This window comes from Lathyrus oleraceus, chromosome 3 (assembly GCF_024323335.1).
Source record: "Lathyrus oleraceus cultivar Zhongwan6 chromosome 3, CAAS_Psat_ZW6_1.0, whole genome shotgun sequence".
Taxonomy (NCBI): domain Eukaryota; kingdom Viridiplantae; phylum Streptophyta; class Magnoliopsida; order Fabales; family Fabaceae; genus Lathyrus; species Lathyrus oleraceus.
This window is the reverse complement of record NC_066581.1, coordinates 494,782,770-494,795,298: the sequence shown is the minus strand read 5'-3', so window position 1 is coordinate 494,795,298 and position 12,529 is coordinate 494,782,770.

Below are 12,529 nucleotides of genomic sequence, written 5' to 3'. Positions count from 1 at the left end.
CGAGAAGTTCTAGAGTTGCTAAAGGAAAGGAGGTAGTGAGCGCTACTCCAATCCAAAACCTTCCTTATCCACATGCTCCATCTAAAAGGGAGAATGAACGACATTACGCCCGGTTCATGGATATTTTCAAACAACTGCAAGTCAACATTCCGTTTGCCGAAGCACTGGAGCAAATGCCCAAGTATGCCAAATTCATGAAAGACATACTTACAAAAAAGTGGAGGTATACGGAACCGGAGACGATTGTCCTCGATGTTAGTTGTAGTGCGATCATCCAACGGACGCTTCCTAAAAAAGAGGTTGATCCGGGACGAGTTACTTTGTCTGTTAAAATTGGTGATGTCTATGTCGGAAAGGGACTAATTGATCTGGGGTCAAGCATTAATCTTATACCATTGTCTATTGTGAAGAGGCTTGGCAACATTGAAATTAGGTCCATCCGGATGACGTTGGAATTGGCCGATAAGTCGACTACCCATCCTCATGGCGTAGCCCAAGATGTTTTGGTTAAAGTCGACAAATTCTTTTTCCCGGTCGATTTCATTGTGATTGATATGGAAGAAGATGATGATGCTCCGCTCATTCTTGGCCGACCGTTCATGAAAACCGCGCGCATGATGATAGACGTTGACGACGGTTTGATGAAGGTAAGGGTCCAGAATGAAGAAGTTACATTTGACCTATTCGAAGCAATGAAGCATTCAAATGATAGACGTGATAGTTTTTGCATTGATGCGATTGAAGAGGCAACCTTTGAAGTTTCTAAGCATATTCATGAGATATCTCCTATGGAGTTAGCTCTTGATGACTCCTTTGAAGTTTTCACAGTTGAAGAAGAGCAAGCTCTTGATGAATGCTTAAGGGAACTTGGTAGTTTAAACGAACTACAACCGTGGGAAGTTGAGGAGGAAGACTTGAAGAAAGAGGTTAATGAGGAAAAATCGCCTATTGAATTGAAAATGTTACCTTCTACTTTGAAGTATGCATTCCTCGACGAGACCAAGGCAAAACCGGTTATCATAAGCAATCTTTTGACAAAAGATGAAGAAGCCCGTTTGATCAAAGTGTTGAAAAAGAATCAAGAAGCCATGGGTTGGACTCTTTTCGATCTCAAGGGAATTAGTCCTTCCTATTGCATGCACAAGATCTTAATGGAAGAGGATTTTAAGCCGGTAGCTCAACCACAACGCCGCTTAAATCCTACTATGAAGGAAGTTGTTAGGAAGGAAGTTGTTAAGTTGTTGGATGCGGGAATGATCTACCCGATTTCGGATAGCCCATGGGTTAGTCCTATGCATGTGGTTCTGAAGAAAGATGGCTTTACCGTGATTCGAAATGATAAGGATGAGTTGATCTCGACCAAAGTTGCAACGGGGTGGCGTATGTGCATTGATTATAGGCGGATGAATACCGCAACTCGAAAAGACCATTTTCCACTCACGTTCATGGATCAAATGTTATAAAGACTCTCGGGGCAACAATACTATTGTTTCTTAGATGGCTATTCCGGGTATAACCAAATTGCGATTGACCCGGCCTATCATGAAAAGACGGCTTTCACATGTCCCTTTGGAATTTTCGCATACCGTAAAATGCCCTTTGGGTTATGCAATGCACCGACGACTTTCCAAAGATGTGTGCAAGCTATTTTTTCCGACCTTATCGAGAAAACAATGGAAGTCTTTATGGATGACTTCTCAGTATTTGGTGGTTCCTTTAGTCTATGCTTGGCAAACTTGGAAACGGTTCTTGAAAGATGTGTGAAGACCAATCTTGTGCTTAATTGGGAGAAGTGCCACTTCATGGTGACCGAGGGGATAGTGCTTGGCCATAAAGTCTCTTCAAGAGGGCTTGAAGTTGATCGTGCTAAAGTTGAAGTAATTGAAAAGTTACCTCCTCCGGTGAATGTGAAGGGAATCCGAAGCTTTTTGGGGCATGTCGGTTTCTATCGGCGCTTTATCAAAGACTTCTCAACGGTAGCTAAGTCTTTGAGTAATTTGCTAGCCAAGGACCAGGTATTTCTTTTAACTGATGAATGTTTGCAAGCTTTTGAGATTTTAAAGGAAAAATTGGTTACTGCTCCAATTATAGTCGCTCCAAATTGGAATTTAAATTTTGAGCTCATGTGTGATGCGAGCGACTATGCAATCGGAGCGGTATTAGGCCAAAGAAAAGAGAAAAAATTTCATGCGATACATTACGCAAGTAAAGTTCTTAATGAGGCTCAAATTAACTATGCCACCACTGAAAAAGAATTACTTGCGATAGTGTATGCGCTTGAAAAGTTTAGGTCTTATCTTATAGGGTCCAAAGTCGTAGTGTATACCGACCACTCGGCGATTAAATATTTGCTCACCAAACCGGATTCGAAGCAAAGGCATCCGTTGGATCCTCTTGTTGCAAGAATTTGATGTTGAAATCAAAGATAAGAAAGGATCGGAAAATTTGGTGGCGGATCATTTATCTCGCTTAGTTAATATGGAGGTTACAGCTTCAGAGAAAGAAATCCGAGAAGAGTTTCCTGATGAAAAACTTTTTAAAGTTCAAGTTAGGCTGTGGTTTGCGGACTTTGCGAACCACAAGGCTAGTGGTTTGGTGCCTCCCGACCTAACTTCGAACCAAAAAAGGAAATTTCTCTCGGATGCCAAGTACTACGTATGGGATGACCCATATTTGTTTAAGTTGGGTGGTGACAACCTTTTGAGAAGGTGTGTTACCGGCGATGAGGCGCAGAGCATCCTTTGGCATTGTCACAACTCGCCTTACGGCGGACACTATAATGGGGGTAAGAACGGCCACTAAAGTCCTTCAGTCGGGATTTTATTGGCCCACTATTTTCAAAGACGCACATGCCCATGCGCAAGGTTGTGATAGTTGCCAAAGAAGCGGTGGGATTGGTAAGAGAGACGAGATGCCTCTCCAAAACATCCAAGAGGTTTGAGTATTTGATTGTTGGGATATCGATTTTGTAGGACCATTCCCACCCTCTTATGGTAACGAGTATATGCTTGTGGCTGTTGATTACGTTTCAAAGTGGGTTGAGGCGATTGCTTCACCTCGGGCGGATGCGAAAACGGTAATAATTTTTTTGAAGAAAAACATATTTTCCCGTTTCGGAACCCCCCGAGTGTTGATTAGTGACGGAGGGTCACACTTTTGTAATGCACCGTTAGAAAACGTCTTAAAACATTACGGTGTATCGCATAGAGTGACAACTCCGTATCACCCACAGGCTAATGGTCAAGCCGAAGTCTCTAATCGTGAGATTAAGAGAATTCTTGAGAAAACTGTGTCAAATTCGAAAAAAGAGTGGTCACAAAAATTGGATGAAGCGTTATGGGCATACCGTACCGCTTTCAAAGCTCCAATTGGGCTAACTCCTTTTCAATTGGTGTTTGGTAAAACTTGCCATTTGCCGGTTGAATTGGAGCACAAAGCATTGTGGGCCCTGAAATTATTAAATTTTGATAAGGATTTGGCCGGTGAGAAAAGGAAAGTGCAACCGCTTGAGTTGGAAGAGATGCACAATGCCGCATATCACTCGAGTTGGTTGTATAAAGAAAAGGTAAAAAAAAATCATGACAAAAAGCTTCGAAAGAAGGATTTTGTGCCCGGACAGTTGGTCATATTGTTCAATTCCAGGTTGAAGCTATTCCCCGGAAAATTGAAATCAAAATGGTCCGGGCCATTTCGGGTCAAAGAAGTCAAGGAATATGGAGCTATTGTCATTGAGGACATGGAAAAGAAGGAGAGTTGGACGGTAAATGGCCAACGTTTGAAGGTTTATCTCGGCGGTCATGTGGATCGCGGGAGCTGTGCTATTTACTTGGATGCTTCTCTGTGAGCATCGAACCGTCGAGCTTATCCGACGTTAAACAAGCGCTTGTTGGGAGGCACCCCAACATTGTAAGTATTTACAGTTTTCTGTTATGTTGTATTGGTGTCCATTTTGAAAAACCTTGCTGAATGTGCTTTACCTGCTGTTATGAAAAAAATGCTGTCATGCTCGCTAGCAGCTCGCTAGGAGTAGGCAGTAGCGAGATGATTCGCTATCTGCTCTCTAGGCGAAGCAGCAGCGAGCGCTGCGTGGCAACACTTTATTTCTGTTTCACAGGGCCACTCATTTGGGCCCAAACACTTGTTATTTCGTTTTTTTAGTCTAATAAAGGATCAAACTCACTCTAGAACTTACAATCACACTCTCATTTTTCATCTCACACAAAACCCTACTGTTACATTGCAAACCTCATTGTGCATTTCTACTTCTATCGATCTCTTTCACCAGGTTTGTCCTATCTCATTTACATTTTGTTGTCAAGATTAAATTTCTGAATATGAGACATTTAGGGTGAATTTGAGGGAATGGGTACATTAGGTTTTGCATGTGGATGTAGATTTGCATGTACCTTAGAACGATGCCTTTCATGATAAATCATTTTGTTCTGAAATAGATACCATGAGACCTTGGGTTTTTCTGAAATTTCAGTGTTAACAAGGCAAAACCCAAAACCCGCAAGATTCGCTAGCACCTCGCTAGGCGAATCAGTGGCGAACATGACAGTAATTGGATATTCTGTTTTGCTTTCTAGTCTGTTTTGTGTTTGTGTTGTTTCCTCTCTATGTCTTTGCAGATGGCATCCAGATCAAGCGCGCCTAAAAAGAGAAAGGTCGGGAGCACTTCCCGTACCGTGCCCATACATTTCGACACCGACAAATTTGTCGGGCCAAAGCAAGCGGCTAGATATATGGCTTTGGAGAAGAGAAAGATTCATAATCAATCCCGAGGGCAAATACCGTACATTTGTCGGGTTGATTCACAGTAAGCGGTGGGACCGGTTGATATCTCCGCTTGAACACTATGACATCGAAATAGTGCGTGAGTTCTACGCGAACGCACTGCCTAACGATGACGAGCCATTCACATGGACAACATGAGTGTCTGGCCGTCAGGTTGCATTCGATTGGGACACAATTAACTGTGTCTTGGGTGAACCGCTCCATCTGGGAGCGAATGAGAGAGACACTTACCATAGGGATTTGAGGCTTCACTGGGATACCGATTCAATTTCTGCTGCCCTGCTTTTTGAAGGGAAATCAGTTGAGCTGAACCCATATGGGGTTCCGATGAGATACCATAGGGAAGACATGATTCCCATGGCTCAGCTGATACTCATGTTGGTTCTCACAAATATAAAACCCAAGTCTCACACCTCTACCGTGCCGATCCCAGTGGCACATCTGGTTCACTGCATCTTCACGAATATTCAAATTGATGTGGCGAGGGTAATTGCTTTGGAGATGAAGTCTGTGGTCGAGAGCGGGCTAAAGTCGGGGGCACGAGTTAACTGCCCCCTTGCTTTCCCGTGTCTAATCATGGGTTTGTGCCAACATCCGAAGGTGAAGCTACCCTCCCGGAGTCAAGTAAGGATCCCGCCGGCCATCAATGATAGATATGTGGCCAAGTTTTGCAAGCCTAAGAACTTAAGAAGTGGTGCAGCTGCTGGTAATACCGGGACTTCTGATGGTCCTAGTACTTTTGCTCATGAATCCGATCCTTTCCAGCAGGCTGTCTGCAACTACAATTGGGATTGGATGGCAGTAACTCAGCGCGCCATGGTTGACATGCACGACTCTATGCAGTTGTTGCAGTTGCAGGCACGTGACCCCTCCGGTGATCACTCGATGATGATGCGTGAGCAGTTTCTGCAGAACGCTAGCTGGCCTGTGGACAGGCCTATGTTTGTAGAGGGGGCGGGTGCCGGTGCATCTGGTGCTGGTGCTTCAGGTGGTGCTGAGGATGATGGTGATGATGACGATGATGATGATGATACTACCGGTTCTGAAGCCGGTAGTGATGAGGATTTTGAGTCCTTTGAGGGCTAAGTTTGTTTTATTTTATTGTATTTTTCAGATTTGTTGTATTTTGATTTTGGTTATGTACTTTTGGGGTGTTTTGTCCCCCATGCACATTTTTAAAATTTTTAAGTAATGAGTATTGTTTATGTTTTTAATTTGTGTGTTTGGTTTAAATTTCTTTTTGTTTAATAAATTTTTGGCTGTTGAGTGTCAAACCTTCTAGATTGGTTGCTCCTCAAAGAAGTATCCAATGAAGGTGCATCCGAGCTTGGATGGCAATGATGAAAATAAACAAGTGAATAATGCTAAGGTACATGGTTACCTCCGATTAGAATTTTAGAATGCATTAAGAACTTTACTCTTTTTTGTAATTGAATATTGTTCTTTTTGCAACATAATTGAATGAATGTTTCATCTAGGACTTAGAACCACAAATTGTGAGGAAACCTCCATTGTACACTTAAATGCTGGATTCTAATAAACTTTGTTGATTCATTTGATTCATGCTTGGTCTTTTATTATTGTGAATTTGTGGAAGCAATTAGAAATGATCAAGGCGCTTGTTTTCTTATGAGCACAACCAGTTCCAAATACAACTTACCCATGAGCAGAGAGAGTATTCGTTAACCCCTTTGAGCTTAAATAGTTGAATCTCAGCTTGAAATAAAGCGAGATGTCAAAAATCTTTTTTCTTGAAACCCGGAAAATTTTGATAATTGTTCTTTTGCCGTAAAAAGTCAAGAGCATTCACTTAGGGTGAGTAAGAAATAAGGTGGGGAGAACGAAAAAGAGAATTGGTAAGTGCCACAACTCTTGAAAAACCGAGAAAGCATTGAAAATAAAAAAAATATATATAAAAATATAGAAAAGAGAAACATTTGTTTTGTAAATATGATGTGAAAGAAAAGAAAAAATAGAAAAAATGAAAATGAATGCTTGCTTGGAAGAAAAATAGTGAAAAACAAAAATTGAATTGTGAAATAAGAGTTGTGAAGGTTTCAAATGAGAAACAAATGGAACGAAGTTGAGATGTGTGAATAATGTACAGTGCATGTCTCTTTTGCATCGGCAATTTCATTTTCAATGGCCTTAGAAATGACCCTTGTTTGTAAACCTAACCAAGCTACAACCGGAAAAGTCCTTAGTGATCTTCTCGCTTCCGCATTTCCATTTATAATTGTTAGACATTGTATGAATTGAATTGATTTCTTCATTGTTTGTTGGAGAGAGAGATTGTCCCCGCGGTTGCAAACGCGTAATTTCTTCAATCCTTATTCGAAGAGGAGAGATAGGGTGATTCATTCAAGATAATATTGTTGTGGATAGATACATAGTTCGCATTACTCTTAAGTTTTAGTTCTTGCGCATTATGTTATTCTAACCATTGGGAACTTATGCCTGGTTGATTTTCTTGTGTTTGAGCCGTTTTATCCGACTTCGGAGAAACCTTTTTCTTAAAGCAAATCCTCTTGTCCTTCAAGAGGCATACTTTGCTTGAGGACAAGCAAGAATCTAGTTGGGGAGAGTTGTTAGATGTCCAAAAGTGCTTATTTGAGCTATCAAATGTGGGCATCTTTCACTCCTTTTTGTTACTAAAGCGTTCGAAATCGCCTTTGTTTTAGATGAATCGCAATACAATGTTAAACGATCTTGGTACCTTTGATTTGTGCGTTATTGTGCAGGAATTAGGCATGAAATAATAGAAAATGAAGGCACAAGAAAGTTGGCAAAGGGACCAAGAGAAGAAAGCATTCATCAGCACGCTCGCTAGGCGAGCACCCAACGAGCATCCAGCGAACATCTCCAGTATTTTACAGTAGCAAACATCAACAAACTCGCTAGACGAGCAGCCAGCAAAAGTGGTAGCGAACACGCCCAGACTTGGTCAAAAGCGCAGCCAGCACTCACTCGCTAGGCGAGCCATTAGCGAGCTCCCAGCGAGCAATTCCAGTAGCAAAACCTCCTAAGCTCGCTGGAGCGAAGGTTGAAGCGTGGGCCTCGCCTAGCGAAGGTTTTGTTCGCCTAGCGAACATGCAAATCTGGCAAAGGATATTTCTCTGGGCGCAGGTGCCTCTGGTGCCTATTTTAGGGGCTCGCTAGGCGAACCATTCTGCTCGCCTAGCGAGCATGACAGCTCAGTAGCAGCACTATAAGTAGCAGGGGCTACTTTTTGGAGCCATACTTTTACACTTCCATACTTTGTACTTTTTTTAGATATTTTCAGCATTGCTCTAGAGATATTTTGTAACCTAGAAACCCATTTTTCTTCATCTCTTAACATTATTCTAGAAAAATAAGGTGGATTCCCATCCAATCTCGATTCTTCGACTTGGATGTTGATCAACCTTCAACCGAGACTTGTTGTGCAAGCCACCATGAAAATGAGTGGCTAAGTTCTTCATTTTGTCAAGGTTAGATGTAGATGATCATTAGCTTTGTGTGTAAATGGGATGATCTTCATTTGTAAACTCTTTAATGATGAATATATGGTGAAAACTTTGTTTTATTGAAAACTCTTTGTGTTGGTTTATGATCGAGAGATGTTTACCAACTCTTTACCTAGGTTTTCATCCAATCTTGTTTGTTAGCTAGAGATAGTAATGAATGATTTTGTTCACCATAAGGTTGAACCAAAAAGTTGTCATTTTGATAGATTGTGTTAGAGATAAACAATGGATCAAAATGGGAAAACCCACAATGTGTGTTAGAGATAAACACATTGGGAGGACTTTGTGAAATAGTTTGTCATCTAAAGGAGTTTATAAGTTTTGTTGATCGAACATATACATGCAAAGTGATCGTTGAACCCTAACTTTGACAATATTTCTCAAATAGAAAAACCAAAACTTTTACCGCATTTTATTACACTTTTATGCAAGATACTGTGACTAAAACCAAAACCCCCTTGTTACTACGAGTTAAGAATTGAAACAACTGTCGAACGGCGGCGATATCTCACAATCCCTGTGGAGACGATAACAAAAACCCGACACTTAAAACTACACTCAACACTTGTGCAGAAGCATTCATTGCAGTTGAAATTTCGTTCTCTCTCTCTCTCTCTCTCTCTCTCTCTCTCTCACTCAAAGCCTTCATTCGTAGCGGCTAGCACTGAGATTGAAGGAATCCATTCGTGTGAACTGAGTAGAGGCGTTGTCATCGTTCAACGTTTGTGATCGCTCCATAGATCAGCATCAAAGGTTTCAATCGTCACAAGAGGTAATGATTCTATCACTGATCATGCCCATTTGTAAGGATCACTAAAGGAGAAAATTTTAAATTCCATGCGTTTTGGATCGCCCTTCTCCTTCATGGCTAACTTAAGAGCGGATCTTCACCGACCCAAGCCCATGCGGTGCAAGGGTATTATGCGCTTGATTCTAAAGCCAAATGTAGTGGCCCATATTTGTTTTTTTGGTTAGTTGGTTTCTACCCTCATTTTGGTATTGATAAAGTATAAAGTTTAATTTATGGATTCAACCGTTCCTTATGTTGTTTATCCATTATTATTTTATCGATATAGCAATAGAATTTCACCGCGTTTCGATTTGCCACACATGATCATCCACTGCTTGACATGATGCATAAACCGGTTTTGAGCACATTACTTAGTTGTAATTTCCCCATCTCCACACCTTTGTAAGTCGATTTCTTTTAAGCATCGTCGTCAACCTCACACAGCTTACTCTTGGGCTTTCTTACAATGAGACGGTTTCTTTTGCACCTACACTCATGTATCGCTTGTTTGTTGATTGAGCCCAATTTAATCATTTCATTATTTTGAATCCCCATTCGATAAATTGTACCCCCACTCCCGTGATATGTAATAATTTTACTATTTTTATTCCTTTATTGTTTGATTATTTAACTACTCAATAACACAAGAATAAAACCAATTTCTTTTCAAAAAAATATCAAAAAATAAAAACTCGATCCAACGTCGAGTATTTTTCTCAATGAATAAATTCATCCATTTCTACCCATTCCCTTTGTTTCAAACCTTCATTCAAATTTTTCTCAAACATTCATCAAATGCTTGATCCAACGTCAAGTCATTGTCATAATAAAACTCAAAGATACTTAATTCCTATTTAACATTTTTTTTCAAGAAAGATGGAAATGGAACATGGTGGATACCATGCACTCTTGAGATTAAGATTCGAGGTGGATACCCCGCATACCTTAGCTCTTGCCATCATCTAAAATTGTCGATGCGGTTTCTTCAAACTCTTTCTCAATCAAATTAAAAAACACTTAATTCTTATTAAACATTTTTAAAAATAATATGGAAATGGAACATGGCGGATACTGCGCACTCCTTAGACTAGGATTCGAGATGGATATCTCGCCCATCCAAGTTCTCGTCATTACTCAAACCAATCCAATCCTTTTTTTCTCGCAGTCGTGCAATCAATCCTTAAACCCTTTCTCAAACGAAAGTTACTTTGTTTCAAGACGATGCAAAGCAATGTTTCTCCAGCTATTTTGGGTAGTCTAACAATGTTTTCATCGATTGATACAAAGTAGCTTTCGCTAAAATCGACCCACAAACAAACATTTTCTACCTAAACTACGTAAGCCTTGAGTTCTCTATTGAGATACATAGGAGCAAGATTTGTAAATCTTGCTAGGCCCACTAATAAAAACTTAGGTTTAATCCTTCGTCGAAAATCCAAAAACATTCTCCTCTCTTCTATTCTTTCTTTCCCACCTAATAACTTGAAAAGCCTAACATTTTAAACTAACACTAACGCGTACAACTAACCTAATGGTTCCCGTTGAGTACAACGAACGTGAGGGGTGCTAATACGTTCCCCTTGCGTAATCGACTCCTGAACCCTGATTTGGTTGCGATGGCCATAATCATTGTCGTTCTTTCTTAGGTTTTATCGATATTTCCCCTTTCCTTTTTAGGAATAAATAAAGTTCGGTGGCGACTCTGTTCAGTCCATCATTGTGAGCGTGCAATTGCGCTTCGCTAGGTCGTGTTCTCATTTTTTCCGAGATACGACAATATGCTACTGCACAAATGAACAATGGACTATATGTCCTTGATCTTGAAATGCCTATTTATAACATTAATACTAAAAGAATGAAACCTAATGAGTTAAATCCAACTTACCTTTGGCATTGTCGATTAGGCCACATAAATGAGAAACGCAATTCCAAACTCCATAAAGATGGACTCTTGGACTCTTTTGATTATGAATCATATGAGACATACATATCTTGTTTAATTGGAAAGATGACAAAGTCTCCATTCACATGAAAAGGTGAAAGAGCTAATGATCTTTTGGCCCTCATACATACTGATGTATGTGGACCATTGAACATACATGTCAGAGGAGGTTTTCAGTACTTCATCATATTTACTGATGATTTCAGTAGATATGGTTATGTGTATTTAATGAAACACAAACCAGAGTCCTTTTAAAAGTTCAAGGAATTCAAGAATGAAGTACAAAACCAAATAGGTAAGAATATTATAACTCTTCCCTCAGATCGAGGTGGTGAATATTTAAGCCTAGAGTTTGATGACCATATGAAAAAGTGTGGGATTCTATCCCAACTTACTCCTCCTGGAACACTCTAATGGAACGGTGTATCTGAGAGAAGAAATCGAACCTTGTTAGACATGGTCCGATCCATGATGAGTCACGTCGATCTTCCAAACTCCTTTTGGGGACATGCACTATTGACAACAACTTACACACTTAACCGTGTTCCATCCAAAAAGGTTGAGAAGGCACCATATGAGATATGGAGTGGTAAGAAACCACATATGTCTTACATGAAGATTTGGGGTTGCGAAGTTTATGTGAAATGACAAATCTCAACTAAGCCTGAGCCCAAATATGACAAATGCTTATTTGTGGGGTATCCTAAAGAAACAAGGGGGTATTACTTCTACAATCCTTCTGAGGGCAAAGTGTTTGTCGCTCGAACTGGAGTTTTCCTAGAAAATGATTTTATTTCGAAAGGAATTAGTGGGAGCAAAGTAGAGCTTGAAGAAATTCAAGAATCACACAACATTGAGACACCTATGGAGCAATTAGAGCAGGAAACACAAGTAATTATGGAAGAGCAACCTGCTCAAGTAGAACAAGACCAACGTAGGTCAAGCAGGATACGTCACTTACCTGAGAGATATGGATATCTCATAACTGATCAAGGTGATGTATTACTCATGGATCAAGATGAGCTTGTGACCTACCAAGAGGCCATAACTGGTCCCGGGTCTAAGAAGTGGCTAGAAGCCAGGAAATCTGAAATGGATTCCATGTGCACAAACCAGGTTTGGACCTTGGTAGAGCCTCATGTAGGAGTTAACCCTATAGGATACAAATGGATCTTCAAAAAGAAGACTGACATGGATGGTAAGGTACATACCTATAACGCAAGACTGGTTGCAAAAGGATATAAACAAATTCATGGGGTTGACTATGATGAAACCTTTTCACTAGTTGCAATGCTTAAATTTGTTCGAATTTTACTTGTTATTATTGCATATCATGATTATGAAATATGGAAGATGGATGTCAAAACTGCTTTCCTTAATGGGAATATTCTTGAGGATGTGTATATGACACAGCCTGAAGGATTTGACATACCAAAAGAAGCCCAAAAGATATGTAAGTTACAAAGATCAATCTATGGATTGAAGTAAGCTTCC